Source organism: Podarcis liolepis (assembly GCF_965112155.1).
Source record: "Podarcis liolepis genome assembly, chromosome: 17".
NCBI lineage: Eukaryota > Metazoa > Chordata > Lepidosauria > Squamata > Lacertidae > Podarcis > Podarcis liolepis.
This window is the reverse complement of record NC_139571.1, coordinates 35,857,721-35,873,446: the sequence shown is the minus strand read 5'-3', so window position 1 is coordinate 35,873,446 and position 15,726 is coordinate 35,857,721. Positions and strand designations below refer to the sequence as shown.

At 42.5% G+C, this 15,726-nt stretch overlaps 1 protein-coding gene and 1 long non-coding RNA gene across 2 annotated transcripts in view; both read left to right on the top strand.

Moving 5' to 3' along the window:
* The window catches only part of MFHAS1 (multifunctional ROCO family signaling regulator 1), a 55,995-nt gene extending 48,356 nt beyond the window's left edge, over positions 1 to 7,639 (top strand). Inside the window, exon 4 of the mRNA XM_083481702.1 lies at positions 4,526 to 7,639. The gene's annotated coding sequence lies outside the window, so the exon portion shown is untranslated. The remainder of the gene's footprint in view (positions 1 to 4,525) is intronic.
* A 3,510-nt stretch (positions 7,640 to 11,149) lies between these two features.
* Positions 11,150 to 14,894, top strand: LOC310696167. The gene is made up of 3 exons (XR_014520458.1): positions 11,150 to 11,779; positions 12,506 to 12,560; positions 14,653 to 14,894. It is a non-coding gene; the product is annotated as an uncharacterized lncRNA (long non-coding RNA).
* The last annotated feature ends 832 nt before the right edge of the window (positions 14,895 to 15,726 follow it).

The following is a 15,726-nucleotide window of genomic DNA, read 5'->3' as shown; positions in this document are numbered from 1 at the left end:
AGTGGAAATAGTCCATTCATGATTTTAACTAAAGAGTCATATAAGAGTCCAGGTGATAATACGTGGATGTGTGAACAAGCCTGAGATAAAATATTCTGTCAGATAATGATTGGGGTCCAAAGTTACCACAATTTAACTGGCTCTGGCTTTTCAGTTAATTTTTCTCTCTAGTAATGTTAGTGATTGCTTTCTTTGGTTTGCTCACAAGCTCTTGGTATTTCCTTGAGGAATACCTTTGCTGGTCGTAACATTTATTCCTTGGCAAATTCTACAGTTAGGGATAACATTGATTATTATAGTAACTCTTTAAGTAGCAGCAGAACAAAAAATCTGTTCCCAAATTAATCTTTCTTAGCAAAATTAAACGATTGTCTTTTGTTTTGATACTGTCACGGCTTGCTGCTTATTACAAATATATTACTGGTTGAGGTAAAAGAGAGAAATGCGTAGACATTTCATTCCATAAAACAGCTCAATTTGGGGCACAGTTTGATTAAAATTTTCTCCTTTTTATTTCAAAATAGACAGAAAACCAACATATTGTTGAATGCCACATCCTCCATCTCACAGATTCCAGCATTTTAGTTGTTTAATTGTTTTTTAATAGATATTTATTTAAAAATTTCCATTTTAATACATTCAAAAAACAAAAAACAAAAAAGAAAACATATACAGTTTACAATCCTTATTTTTCTATAACATATTTCCCTGACTTCCCCACACCTCCCCTTCTTATATTCCAATTCAAATTGTTAATTCAACAAGTTCTTATCCCCAATTTTTAACCTTTTTATATTTAGTTCAATTTAAAAGAAAACCAGTTTTACAACATCAAAATTTATACATCCGTGCTCATTCTTAAATCTTAAATCCTTTTTCTAAAGTCGACCCAAATTCCCTTCCACGAATTCCCCACTTTTAGTTGTTTAATTGTCTGCCTTCTAATGACCAGCTGCTTAGGTCACCAATTTAATAAAATACTATGTACAAAGGTAGTGTACAAAAATTAAAAACGAAAGGCAAGCCCTGCCCACAAACTTACAATCTAGTACATTTAACTAATTTTGTATACTACTGAAACTTCACTAAGTGCTTTTTGAGATAATGAAGTAAAAAAAAAAGTAGGATTAAAGAAGCAAAAGCTACTAAGTGTTGAAAAGAAAGAGCATCCGTATGACAGCAATGCCAAAAGCAAAATGACCTCTACACAGTTTTCCTAATAGGCAGCCCCATCCATTTAAAATGTGCCGCCCCTTTCGCTTAAAATTGCCACCTACTAATTAAAGCATTTGTTGATTAAGTGAGATGGATACAACTTTACAACCCTACCTATAATAATTCCTAATTATTATCTGAAAGTTAGACGGTGGCTTTATAACCAATACAATTGAGGGCGGGGAAATGACTGCGGTGGAGAAAAATTCATTACTGTGTAATGAAATTGCTCACATGAAAGGAAAGGAAAAATGTCAGCTAGTCTACTCAGCCTTTTTATTCTGCGCTTGTGTGCAGATACTTATCTGGCTAGTTTAGCTGCAAGCTTAGTTTGTCTTGTTAGCCTGGTATAGGTCTGGGTTCTGCTCAGGCTTGGGGATCAGAAACCTTTGTTGTCTGCAGACAGAAGTGGATCTCTTTTGTCCTCGAGAATAATTTCAATGTTTCGTATATCCTGGCTTCGTTTGTGGGGAGGGCGGTGGAGCTGGCAGGTGAGTTGGGGAGAGAATTCTCACTAATAAATGCTTGACATCAACTCACCGAAACGCAACAAATGCAGATTTTCCTGCTTAGTTTTGCATGTTGAAGAATAACCGTGCCCTTTCTCTAAGCATGTACTTGCACATACTGATGTGGTTCTCAACCATAACAATGGTAAAATTGCACCCTGCCCTTCTGCCTTTAAAAAGGTTCTACGGTAGATTAAAGTGCATATAAAATCACACGAGCGTAATCGGCTAAATCCAATCAAATATAAAACCAACACACTAATATCACATAGCAGCAAGAAGAAGAAGAAAGTAATATTTGTATATAAATTGCATCCCTCCCTCCTTCATAAATTATTTGGAACAGAAATACTTATCGTATTTTTTGCCTAAAAAGTAAGGGGAAATGTGTGTGCGTCTTATGGAGCGAATGCAGGCTGCGCAGCTATCCCAGAAGCCAGAACAGCAAGAGCGATTGCTGCTTTCACTGCGCAGCGATCCCTCTTGCTGTTCTGGCTTCTGAGATTCAGAATATATTTTTTCTTGTTTTCCTCCTCCAAAAACTAGGTGCGTCTTGTGGTCTGGTGCGTCTTATAGAGCGAAAATTGCGGTAACTTGATTTCCTGAAGCAGAGGGAAATGGGTGACAGGAGAGCAGGGCTGGGGGATCTTTGGCCCACTAGATATTTGCTGAACTGCAACTCCCATTAGTTCCAGCAAGCATGGCAAATGGACGGGGAAGATGGGAGCTGTAGTTCAACAATAGTTGGAGCACCACAGGCTCGCCATATCTGCCGATACATGATGGTTGGGTGGTCATCTGTCATGTGTCATCTAGTTGAGATTCCTTCATTGCAGTGGGTTGGACTAAATGACCCTCAGGACCCCTTCCAACTCTACGATCTGGTGAGCAGGAGTGGGGACAAATCTGTATCCCAGTCTGTGAGCTTCAGCTAGCCACACACTATATGCTTCATATTCAGGTATCTTCAACTGTATGAACAGCCTTTTCCCCTATTAAAAAACATGCTCCTGTCTTCGGTTTAATCTGAAGGGAACAATCTCTTCCTGCACAAATTATGTTTCCTTTCGGTTTGCTTTGGAGGCAAATTTGAAGGCTGGCTTCCATCTGCTTGCTGTCTTCAATGTGTTGGAGGCAGCAGGGAGGGAGGGAGTTGAGTAAATCTCAGCAAGGCAGAGTTATAACACCACAAAATCTGGATAAGAAGGTCTGGATCAGGGATCAGCTGGATATTGATTATAAGCTCCTAAAAGCCCCTTGAGCTTCTTTGGAGAAAGGAAAATGCTTGCTATGGAATGTAGGCTAGTTGTTGTGCAGACAAGAAGCGTTCTTCCTTCCTCCTGTTGGGTGGGTTCTGTTTGGCCGTCCTTTAGAGGCCTGGGGAGCAAACGATGACTTCTTCTCTTTTCGCTGCTTCGCTGAGAATAGTCTTTATTGGGCCATCCATCAGTTTTGTTCGGAACTTCCTTGAGTCAGCAGCTCAGCACTAACAAGACTGCTGAGCTATGTGGAAATCCAGGAAACATTGGTTACCAAGATAGCAGAAACTAGATATGCCAGTGGTTTACTAAAGGACTTGGTCATCCCAGGCCTGGCAGAGAATTCATCGCTATCTACCAGCAGCAAGTGAGTTGCACTCCAGCTACTGATAACCAGCCACAAACAGGCGGAAGAGTATTACAGGGCTTATTTTAAAACTCAAGATGGTCAACCCTACGCAACCTTAGCTGAGACTGCAACTGGGATCTGTGAGCATTATCTGAGAACGCTAAAAACAAAAAAGTGGTTTTGGAGAGGTGTGTGTGTGTTTTGAATTGGTTTTACATCTCCTTAACACTGTTTTATAGGAACTGTAATAGGAGTGTTTGCCTAAGTCTTCCTGGTAACTTCCCAAGTTTGTACAAATGGGGACATTAGCCTTGTCTGGTGGATAGACCCCCTAATTTCTTTGAGAAGTACAGTGGTGCCCCGCAAGACGAATGCCTCGCAAGACGGAAAACTCGCTAGACGAAAGAGTTTTCCGTTTTGGAAGTGCTTCGCAAAACGAATTTCCTATGGACTTGCTTCGCTAGACGACAATGTCTTGCGAGTTCCTGCTGGTTTTTTTCCTTTTCCCCCTTTTTCTAAGCCGCTTATCAGCTGATCCGATCAGCAGATAAGCTGCTAATAGCGCTAATCCGCTAATCCTTCAATGGGCTTGCTTCGCAAGACGAAAAAACTGCTAGACGAAGAGAATCACAGAACGGATTCTTTTCGTCTTGCGAGGCACCACTGTATAATGTGAGAGGTTTTGCTCTTCAAAGGCAATGCTCTGCTTATGATAATCAGAGCTATCTTTCCCATAGGGCTTAGTGGTGCGTTGCGCCAGGGCGCCGGCCTCTCAGGGGCACCCCAGCAAGTGGGGGAGCTGCATGACTTTGCCGGGGACCTCCCCTTTCCCTGCACGCCTGCCAGCTGCGCCCCGCCAACCATAAGGCTGGCGTGCGTGCAGCTTCCTTCCCAAGCCTCTGCAAGGATCGCTCTCCTCCCGAGGAGGCCTGGGAGAGGCGCAACTTCACTCCCAAGCCTCTGTGGGGATCACTCTCCCACAGAGGCATGGGGGAGGGTTGCGCCCCCCCCAATGGCTGGCAGTGCGCAGCTACGGCCACCCCAACACTATCTGTGGTAATTTGGGGGCTCTGAGTGGATATTTGCACCCCGGCGCCACATCTGCTAAAGACAGCCCTGAAGACAGTTATGAATATGTGGAATGTTTATGACTTGCTTCTTGTATATAAACTTCCTCTTGTTCTTTCTTTTAGTTTCCCCATAGGAAGAAACTCATAATTCTGTGGCTGTAATGTGCTGTGGAAAAGGACGCAAAATCAAAACTGGAAAATTCCTCTTCAGATGGATGCTTTCCCAGGGACTGAGCATAAAACTTAACCCCAGAAGTGAAATGGTTTTTAAAGTAATATATTAAGTTGCAGATGAATGGTGGACTAAAGGATTCATCACTCGACCCTCAGCCTCAGGATCATTCTCTAGCGAAGAGCTGCTTGCCAACAGAGTAAGATGAAAAACTTCTCAGGGATTATGTTCAATGTGCAGTTTAAAAGCCGCAGCTGCCGTTGACGACAGCAGTATCGGGGGCACTCTGTTTCCAAGTCTGTCAAATGTGAAAGAAGATCACTGCTGAAGTTCACTGCTGTTCAGCAATTTGTTTGTGTCTTTTTTTTAAGTGTTAATCTTTATTTTTCTAAGTTTTTAATTATCTATGCAGTTTAGAATTAATTTGACACTGGGTACAAAGGTCAGCATGGAGATTGTGCTAAATCAGTTGCTGGATTCTGGATGTGATGTCAAAACAATGCGTGTAGGTCTCTATTGTTTAAGCACCTGGTTTGTGCACATACACACACATCACGTACACACACAGATACACACACACACACAAACACACAATCTTCAATTTCACTGCAGTTTCATGGTAAAATCCACCTAAATAAACACTAGCACAGATTCTTCTGGGAATGCCTCTGCCTCCACGCAACAGTTGAAGCCGTACTTGAAAGAAGCAAATGTGGTTCAGAGTTTTCTCCCTCTTGTGCGTGGAACATGTCAACGTGGTGGAGAAGGGGAAGACAGCTTTAGTTAAACTTTTTTTGTGGAGTATGCAGAGTGGACAGCCGTGAAGTAAGCCAGGAATCATTCATCCCTAAACAATGCCAAGAATAATTGACCAGGGGGGAAAAATGGAATAATTGAATTGAGGTAGACATGATTGACAAGGAGCAAAGAGCAGCGTGGAGATGGACACACCTCAGTCCTCCAGCCACTTGGGAGCCAAGAGAAAGCAATTCAACTATTGGCGACAATGTGCCACAAAGATTGGGCTTTATTGCTAGACCCGGTTTACCTTCGGTGTATTGAAATTAAGCACTTGGAATACCAGCAGCTAAAATGCAGCTCATGTTGCTACGAAGTTGACCACCTCAGTTCCAGAATTTTCTTTTCTCAACTATGGATCACGCTGGCTTTATTCATAATGTCCCTCATGCTGGGGTGGGGATTGGTTCAGTGTCCTACAAAACGTGGTTTGTTTTCAAAAGAATGTATTAGTCTGGGCCCCACTTTACACATCTCCTGAGTTATGTATAGTTATGGCACTACACTTTAAGCCATTCTGATAATGGTAGCACCTTCTGCCCATATGGTTAGAGCAGCATTTGTGCCACATTTGCTAGATTAGGAAACTTAATTACGACACCACCATCCAAACCTACAGCACAGTCTACCTTCAGCGCATCAATGGAAGATTTTGGTGTTACTGGAATGGTTCAGGAAAGCCGCAGAGCAGAGGAAACCACACTTCTCAGACCTCAAGATTATTCCCTTGTTTGAAGAATGCAGCCAACAATCTTTAATATCCACTCTTACAAGTAAACATCACATTTAAAAAAATGTTGGGGCATTTTAACATGCAACTTGGAGGTGGATTTCCATGGGGAAATCATAAAAACAGCTGTTGAATTTTAAGTTTAGCTGAGGAAAAAATATACCTCATTTGAAAAGTGGTTGAAAAGGAGACATTAATCAACAACTGTGTCTGGTGTTACGAGTGAGCTTTTGAATCCCAGTGGCTAATTTTTGTCGGTGTGTGTGGAAAGATGTCCCCCCCCCCCCCACTTCAGAGTCACTCCATTCGACAACTGTTGTGTACAAGAAGGTTAACTGGGGGATTAGCTGCAGTTTTCTGTTGTATTTTGGGTCTTGTGGGCCATTTCAGGTCTAGTGTGAATTTAAGTGGAACATTCCCAGATCTTAATTATCTTAGCGCATCAGGGGCATGTGCTAAGAAGACGTTCCCAAGCAGATTTCGGTGCCACATCACCTAGTAAAATAGTTTGGGCTTCAGAAATGTATTGTTTATTTTTGCCTTAAGTAGGCTTGAGCAAAACTTGGTCATTCTGTGGGAAAGTGCCAAAACAGCAGTACTTAACCAGGCTTCAGCACCACTGAATTTCTGGCAAATACTAGTTGAGATGAGTTTTCTAAGTGTACCTTCATTCTTCAGTGCAACTTTCTAGGTAGCTCTGACTTCTGTAAGGAGGAGCACAACTTGACATGAGTTTTCCCTCTCAAGGCCAAAATGAAGGGTTTTTTTTGCACCTGTTAAAGTAGATCTTTGCCAGCAATGTGAGATTGACTCTTTCCTGATGTCAGCCTAAACATGGGTGGCGTTCAGTCATTCATGTTTTTCAGGCTATTTGCTAAAAATGCTCAGCAACATCGCACTGGAGCGGCTGAGGCGAAACACTTGCTGTGGTTGTCTGAGAACTTTTAAGAGCAAATATAATTTTTTTAAAAATCATTTTTTTGCTATGCAGGACATTTCAATACAGACACTGCAGCCAGACAAAGATATTTTGGCTGGCAGAGTGTCTTGACAAGATCCTGTTGTGGTAGTATCGGCGGAAGACTTCTGCCAGCTTTTCTGGGAAGAGGGCGAGGTTTTGCTCTGTGAGGCACAAAAAAATCAATCAATCTATTCCTCTTAAAACTGCTGGAGAATTGCCCTTGGAATCAGTCACGTTTTCTATTCCTAGGTTCCATGACAGGAAAAGCTGTTTCCTGGATATGCACCGCAGTGCTGCCAAAGAAAACGTGTGCTGTTTTTAATTCCTCAAAAGATTCTCTTCTCTTTGACCCATCTTTGATTCACTTCTGGAAGGCCAAAAAAAGGGGGTGTTTGGTGTAACATGGGTGGTGATTGTTCAGCAAGGGGCATAGGGGGGCAGCTATACTTATAGCTTATCTGTTAATTCTCCATATTACAGCACAGACTTCTTTTTTTACAAGAAAAAAGAAAAAAAGAAGAAAAAATATTCTCACCAAGACGAAAACCTGAGAATAAAAGTAATATTACAACTTGAGTTTTCTCTGACTATTTATTGACAGAACTGTGATTTGTATTTTTGCCTGTGCAGGCCACTAATAAATACGTTGAAGCAGGCTTCTTTTTCCCCGCTTTCCAAATTTGCACTGCAAAATGTGAACAGCAGTACTTTTTATTTATTAAGGAAGGTTTACAGATGGCTTAATTGTAAAACTCTTAGGCAGTGTGCACAATAAAATTAGAATAAAACGACTGGTACCATAATACCTTTACTGGGGGATTAATTTAAAAGCCATAGTAGTAAGCAAGCTTTTGACTTCAAGCTGAACTCTTGTTTTGGCCGCACGTTAACCAAAAGAAATGATGGGCATGACGCAAAGTTTGCTGTTGGAATGCCTGAGGCGTTGTGGAGACTTGCACTAGTTTAGGTTATACTCTGTGCAGAAAGATCACAGATTGCAGCACAAGTCCTGCCAGGGCAAAGAAGGAATGGCTGAAATTCCCTTTGAAAATACAAAAATCAGCAGTGATTCAAATGTCTCTCTAGGAATGAATACACATATGGAGAATGTAATTTTGTAGGAAGCAGTCGCTACTGAACTTTAGAGTAGATAGCTGCCCTTTAATTGCATTCTAGAGATCAGGGTTTCCCTTGTTGCCTACAGGATGTGATGGGACAAATCCAGAACGGAAAAATTAATTTTGTGGAGGCAAACATCCACATTACAAAACGTGGTTTTCAAGAGACTTCCACCAGTAAATCTGAGGAGAATGACTCCACTGAATAATGAGAGAAAGTTTAGATTTTCCTAATGTTGGAGAAATGCCCTGCTACTACTGTTTTTGGCTTGCATAAATGTGAATCCAAATCGCAGGGCTGTTGCATGCATCCCTTCCACGAGATTCCCAAATACCAGCATATGCCCTCCAGATTTTTTGTGATCAGAGCCTTATGCAGGCAACCCTGTCGGTTTGGACAGGAAAGATGGAATTAAATTCCCTACATTGCAGATCTTCTACAAACTGATGAAAAACATGACCCCAAGCAATACTAACATAAATTTTTAAAAGAAGCATCTAGTGGGAAAGCTATTACATTTACGGGTTATAAATTGATGGTGAGATAAAAAACAAACAAGCAAGGTTTTTCTGCATTATACAGCAAAGTGTATAAAGTCACTACACTCTTAACCTTTCTAAAACACAAGCTTTTTGTGTTTTATGAACTGTTTATACCTTTGCACCTCAAGAGGAAATCTCTGGTTCCACACCAGCCAATAACTGCTAAAATCTCTTCAGGTATTTGAGGTCATTTTAGCAAATGGCATTGGCAATCATGGTTGCCTTGGCAAAGTAAAAACCTGTTGCTAGAGAAACCAGACATGTCATTGTTCACCTGGTTTTATCACTTTGTAATCTAGACTCCTGTCCATCAACAGCATTTTTATCACTGCTTATATTTTTCTCTCTCACTGCTTAAGAGGTTACCAGCTAGAACTGATGTTTCAAGAGAACAGACAAATTCATGGATGGGAAGGCTAACAATGGTTACCAGCCATGATGCCTATGTTCTGCCCCCACCGTTAAATGCTGTTGCACTCAGGTCCTGACTTGCCAGAGGCATTTGGTTGACTCCCTATAAGAACAGAGTGCTGTACAATATAGGCCCATTTGTTGTTGTTTAGTCGTGTCCAACTCTTCGTGACTCCATGGACCAGAGCACGCCAGGCACTCCTGTCTTCCACTGCCTCCTGCAGTTCGGTCAAACTCATGCTGGTAGCTGTCCAACCATCTTGTCCTCTGTCGTCCCCTTCTCCTTGTGCCCTCCATCTTTCCCAACATCAGGGTCTTTTCCAGAGAGTCTTCTCTTCTTATGAGGTGGCCAAAGTATTGGAGTCTCAGCTTCAGGATCTGTCCTTCCAGTGAGCACTCAGGGCTGATTTCCTTCAGAATGGATAGGTTTGATCTTCTTGCAGTCCATGGGACTCTCAAGAGTCTCCTCCAGCACCATCATTCAAAAGCATCCATTCTTCAGCGATCAGCCTTCTTTATGGTCCAGCTCTCACTTCCATACATCACCTTGACCCAACTGCAAGGCTCTCTCCATGTTCTTATAAGAGTTCTGGGGCCCAATCAACAGATTTCTTGCTGGCAGCAATTTCCCTTCCCCACAGCAAACCCACCCAGAAAAATTTCTTGCATTTTCCAGAAGGCCTGGAGGAACAGTTAAGACTGAGAGATGTTGCAGGCAGAGAACGACAGAGCCTGAGCCACAAACCAGGAATCAGAAAGTCCCCATTTCTTCCATGACCTCCCTAGGTGACTTTAGGCAAACCATTCCCCCTCAGCCCAACCCCGCTTGCAAAAGCACACAGTCACTCGGCTTTTTGCTCAGATACTGGAAGGGAGTCAAGTTATGAGGCAGGTGGTGCTTTTCTCAAAAGAAAAATAATTGGATTGCTCCAGTAAGCTTGCACATTAAGCACTGAAATAATTCTGCTCCCGAAGGAAAGGAGCACAGGGCAGTGCATTTAAATACCCTGCTGGGAATATTTTGAGGAGGTTCTTAATATGTTCTACAAGGAAAAGAAAACATGGGAAGACATGCACTCGCAGCATTTTTCTAACATTTCTGTCAACCTGTCCAAAGCAGTTCTTGCCTTACTTTTTGCAGCAGGTATGCGTATTCCAAGTTTGGCAGGACACTGGTGTTAAGTTGTGGGTGGACATATCAGACGACACAGCGATTCTTCAAGCAGCTCTTGTTTATTCTCAGGCCAGAACAGAACTGAACTGAAGGGTTCAGCCAGCCTGCTTATATAGAGCTCCACTAGAACGCAACAGTAACCATTTTCTGTAACTATCCAATCACTGAAGGTCACTTTCAATCCCTTATTTGCATATGTGGACCTGAACTATCTACAGTATCCCCCCGCTGGCCCAGGGTGAGAACTTCAGTACATAACACCTGGCAACTAGACAGTGGCGGTAGTCAAGAAACAAATGGTTATTTCCCCTTGTCTTTTCAGGACAACTGACAGTTGTAGCAGTGTTGTTCCTAGAAGGGTGGGGAAAGCTGGTTCCCACAGCTGTCGGTTTTCCAAAGCCAGGATACATTCACATGCATAAAGGTTACCTAAAGCCTTCCACTCACCTACTGCTGTAATGGTGGTGTAGTAAACATTTTCCAGTGGAAGCTTAATATCTTATCAGGTGATGGATGATTAGCCTTCTCCCTTTCCCACTGGCAGGTTTGGGAAGGGGGTTTATTCCAACACACAGTTCCCCTTGTGGGCACCTCTGCCGCCTACATGCTACACAGAACAGGATTTGATTCTGCTTGCGTAAACTGGCTCTAATAACTACTTGTGAAGGGAGATACGATCTTCCACACAATGCCTGCAAGGGATCAAAGTGTTTAAAGAAATAAAATAAGGGCCGCTGGGTGGGGAGGGGAGGAGAGATGAGTTTGCCTATACTTGTTGCTATGGGCACCATTATCACTGGATTCCATTCCTTGTGTAATGTCATGAATGTGCTTTATTTCTTAACTCGCGCTCTGCAATTACAAGCAGATGCAGAGACACATTAGCCAATCAAAGAAGTGCTATTATCTTCCTGATTTGCCACTGCCATGGACTGTTTTAGGAACGCACATGAGCAAATGTAATGGGGATTGCCATAGGACATTATCTCTTGAGAACGAAAAATAAAACGAAAACAGAATTTCCTTCTGTGCAGTGAAGTTTAGAAGAGTTAAAATAACGGATTTAGCTTCCTTGGTAGCTGAAGATTTTTGGACTGAAAAATGCTTGCGGTGTGTGTGTGTGTTGCTTGCAAGCGAGTCACTGTTTCCTTGGCTACCACAACAAACAAGGCCACAAGCAGGCACTGGAGCCAGAAGAAAGATAAACTCTAAACTCTACTTGGCAAATCCAACGTGTGCGGAAAGAGCAACAGGGACAAAAAATGGAAAACGTCAAGGTATTTGGTATGGACAGATCTAGCTGAGACATTTCTGTTTCTTTACTATCTCCAATGAGGAAACCATGCCTATTTCTTCAGGGGCTCAGGGACAGGTTGGATTTGGAGTTGACACATCCATTCAATGGCATCCCAAAGGAGATCAAACACTCTGTATGCCACTATCCTTCAAGGTCGACTCCTATCACCAGAGGTAAGCAGTCCGCTTGTTGTGCCTGGGAAATATTTCGCCCCAGACAAAAATGGCACTTGATTAAAAAGTGCTTTGAAATGAGTGTCTTAATGGATAAGTTGCTGTCGTTTGCCACTTACGAAGCACCTAAATATTTATAGGTGCTGTACGGAAATTAAAGGACAGGACAGTCCCTGCCTGCAGGCACTCAATCTAAAAGTCAAGGAGAGACTAGAGGAGACAAGAATAGGGAGGGAAGAGGGAAGTAAATGAGTCCAGGCACTAATTATTGAAGTTACATCATCTCAGCAGTATCATCTGTCCTGGACGTGTGGCCCTCCCTCTCTTTTAAGCACACACACAATCCAGCGGTCCTTACTAGTTTCCTGAGTGATGGCTTCTCTTCAGTTTTGCAGTCTCAGAGCAACCGACAGCTGGAACCCAGTGTACAGTACTTTCTGGCAAGGAAGGAAGAAGGGCATTTCTTGCATCTGCTCCTTTTCTAGCCTACGGATGGGGGCCGTGTTGGTCTCCATATCGCCACAGTGTTCTCCTTTGAGAGCCAGGGTGCCGCCTCTTTGTCCTCAGGTTGGTGGCAGAGCCTACGGTGCCCTTCCCTTCAGTTCAGAGAGTGGTTCCACACCACGTTACCACTAGAACGTACAGAGCAAAACTAGGACAACGAGGCATTAAATGACACTGCAGACTAAATACAACATCTATGCTCCGTGTTCACGTTTTCTGCAGATATTTACGCTGCCACCCTGAAGCCAAAACCAGATGTTTCACTCAGCACTCAGAAGTAAGTGGCACTCTTTGAGAAGAAAAATGATTGGTTTCACATTTCCTTTGAAAACCTTTTATTATAAATGTTAAGAAGTACAGTGATGCATGAGCAATTCTTCATACCCGGAATGTGCTGCACTGCTTGCCCTCTGGTGGCAAGAAGGGGGAAAATATTAAGAGCAGGAAGTGGCCTGAATATGCTCATTTTAAAATGTACATAAATTGTTTCAGACTCTCTTTGCATTCCACAGCCATTTCACCTATGTTTATACTTTCTCTGTTTAATATTTCATACACACACCAGCCAACTGAGGATAACACTTAATAAATCTGATGAAGCAAAGTGAACACACACACACAACACAGACCAGTTTCTGATTTAAGATTACTGTTCTTGCTACCCATTGCTAGATTGTTGTTATCTAGTTAACACACTACAAAGTGGGGATCCTCAGACCCAGGAGCCAAAAGTGACGCTCAAGATTATCCCTGGGCCATGCCCCACTTCCCCATATCTTAATACCTTTTCTCCCCATAAGCCCCAGTCACCCACTACTGTACTTGTTGACCTGATTCTACGTCCTCCTTGGGGGCTTTTACCTGGCTGGAATGCGTCTTGTTAGCTGTTAGCCTGGAGGATTTTTTTGGTGTGTGTTCATGCACATATGCGTAAAAACCTCTGGCTTTTGCATGGCTAGAAATTATCTTACTTCTCAGTTCTGTTGCCTCTGACCCAACCACCACTGGCAGAAGGTAACCCACATGGGGAATGTGACCTACTGAGGTGAAAAGCACTGCCCACCGTGTTTTAGCTCTGTCTTACAATTCCTATTCTTTGACCACTTTATCTTTTATTTACTATTTTATTATTACGTTGTACATTACTTTTGGGGGACAAAATGTCCCATGGTGACCTCACTGAAGGTTGCATCTCAAAGTTGATGTGGCAAAAACTTTCTTTTTATAAAAAATTCCTTCCAGTAGCACCTTAAAGACCAACTAAGTTAGTTCTTGGTATGAGCTTTCGTGTGCATGCACACTTCTTCAGATACCTTTTGCACACTTCTTCACAGATACTTTTTATAGGACACTTTGGTGAGACAAGGTGGTGACACAAAAACCTTTTGTCATAGCGCCCGCAGGAGCAGCCAGTATTGCATATTTAAATCTGAAAATGGGAGGATGTGTGGAACCTTGACTCGTCAGAGAAAGCACCTCTTGAAATCACAGCAAGAAATCTACATATTATTTTTAAAATTACAAAATTTTGCAGGGGCCCTTGGGGAATCACAAAAAACTGTCCCCATGGTATTACAGCAGGGGACCTATAGAATCAGTCAATATCTTCAACCAACCAACCTGAAAGATCCTTTCAAATTAGGAAAAAGGACTTGCAGGCCACAAAACACTCCAAGGGTGTCAGATACGGCTCACGGTGCTGTGGCTTAGCCATTATGTTTTAAAACACTGATTTTCCTTAAGGATTTTTCCAAGGCAGGCACAAAGCCACAGCCTGCCTGTGGGAAACCACTTTCTCCAAAGCAGGGGTCAGCAAACTTTTCTAGCAGGGGGCCGGTCCACTGTCCCTCAGACCTTGGGGGAGGCCGGACTATATTTGGGGGGGGTGGGGAATGAACAAATTCCTTTGCCCCACAAATAACCCAGAGATTCATTCTAAATAAAAGCACACATTCTATTCTTGTAAAAACACCAGGCAGGCCCCACAAATAACCCAGAGGTGCAATTTAAATAAAAGGACACATTCTACTAAAAACACACTGATTCCCGGACCGTCCGCAGGCTGGATTTAGAAGGTGATTGGGCCAGATCCGGCCCCCGGGCCTTAGTTTGCCTACCCATGCTCCAAAGGGACTATCAAAAGGAGCATCATTGATATATTAGGAAAAATACCTACATTCACCCACTTACTCGAAGCAGTCTTCCAATTGCTAGAGGATGTTAATGTCCAGCAATGCAAAGATTCTTGGTTGATAAATATCAACATGGTAACATGCATTCATTTAAATTTTATGGATCTGTTAAAGAGCAGATCAGTGGACACACTTATTTTCAAGGAAGTCATAACAAATTATGTAACTTCTCAACAGGTGAAGAGACAGGGCGAAAAAAATCATCCAGGATATGCAGCACTCCAGAGTGGAAACGGTTTAACCACTACAGCTACCAAAAGTACATTGCTTACCAGTGCAAAAACCGAAGACACAAGCTACAGAAGGAAAGATGGCATTTCCAGATTCTCGCTTTGTACCCTACTATAATTATGAGAATGTGATGAAACAGAACTATATTTGATATTACCACATTTATTAAAAATGGAGATAAAAAAGAAGTCAGTGCCATGCGTGGAAAGCTCTCCTAGGTAGCTATAGGTTTTCTGAAGTTTGTACACAAAAGATCAGCAATCCTCTTGTGTGGACAGCATGACAGTACTAGAGGAGTACTGACATGACGTAAGAAATGTAAACAAACATTTCTGCTTGGTCTTCATACAGTGGACACTTAGGTTGCGAACGTGATCCGTGCAGGAAGCACGTTCACAACCCACAGCGTTTTCAACCCACAGCACCGCATCTGCGCACACACGGGTCACAAGTTGGCGTTTCTGTGCATGCGCAAAGCGCAATTTAGTGCTTCTGCGCATGCACCGAAACCCGAAAGTAACCCGTTCTGGTACTTCCAGGTTTGGCGCAGTGCGCAACACAAAAACACGCAACCTGAAGTGTCTGTAACTGTTATGTACTGAGTTGAATAGGATCCAAAATGCAGCAGTCTGATTGGTCCTAGAACAATAGGATTCAGAATGCAGCAGTCTGATTGGTCCTAGAACAATGCAGCAGTATGATTGGTCTGCAGGAGCCACCCAATCCAGCTCCAGATGAAAGTGAATTCACAACCTGATTGGCCTACAGGAGAATCCCGTAATTAGCCAATCACGTGCAGCCCATTGTGTAAATAATGTATATAAAGCAGACATTCTGGGGGAACATTCATTCCTCCTCACTACTATGAGCTGAATAAAGAGCATGAAATCCACTCTTGACTCTGAGTATATTTCAGTAACCCTAGGTATGACTGTACTTGCTGTTATTAAGGATTTTGGGCACCAAGTTTTGGAAAGGAAGTAAAATTAATAAAGATATATTCGATGTATATATTTTAAT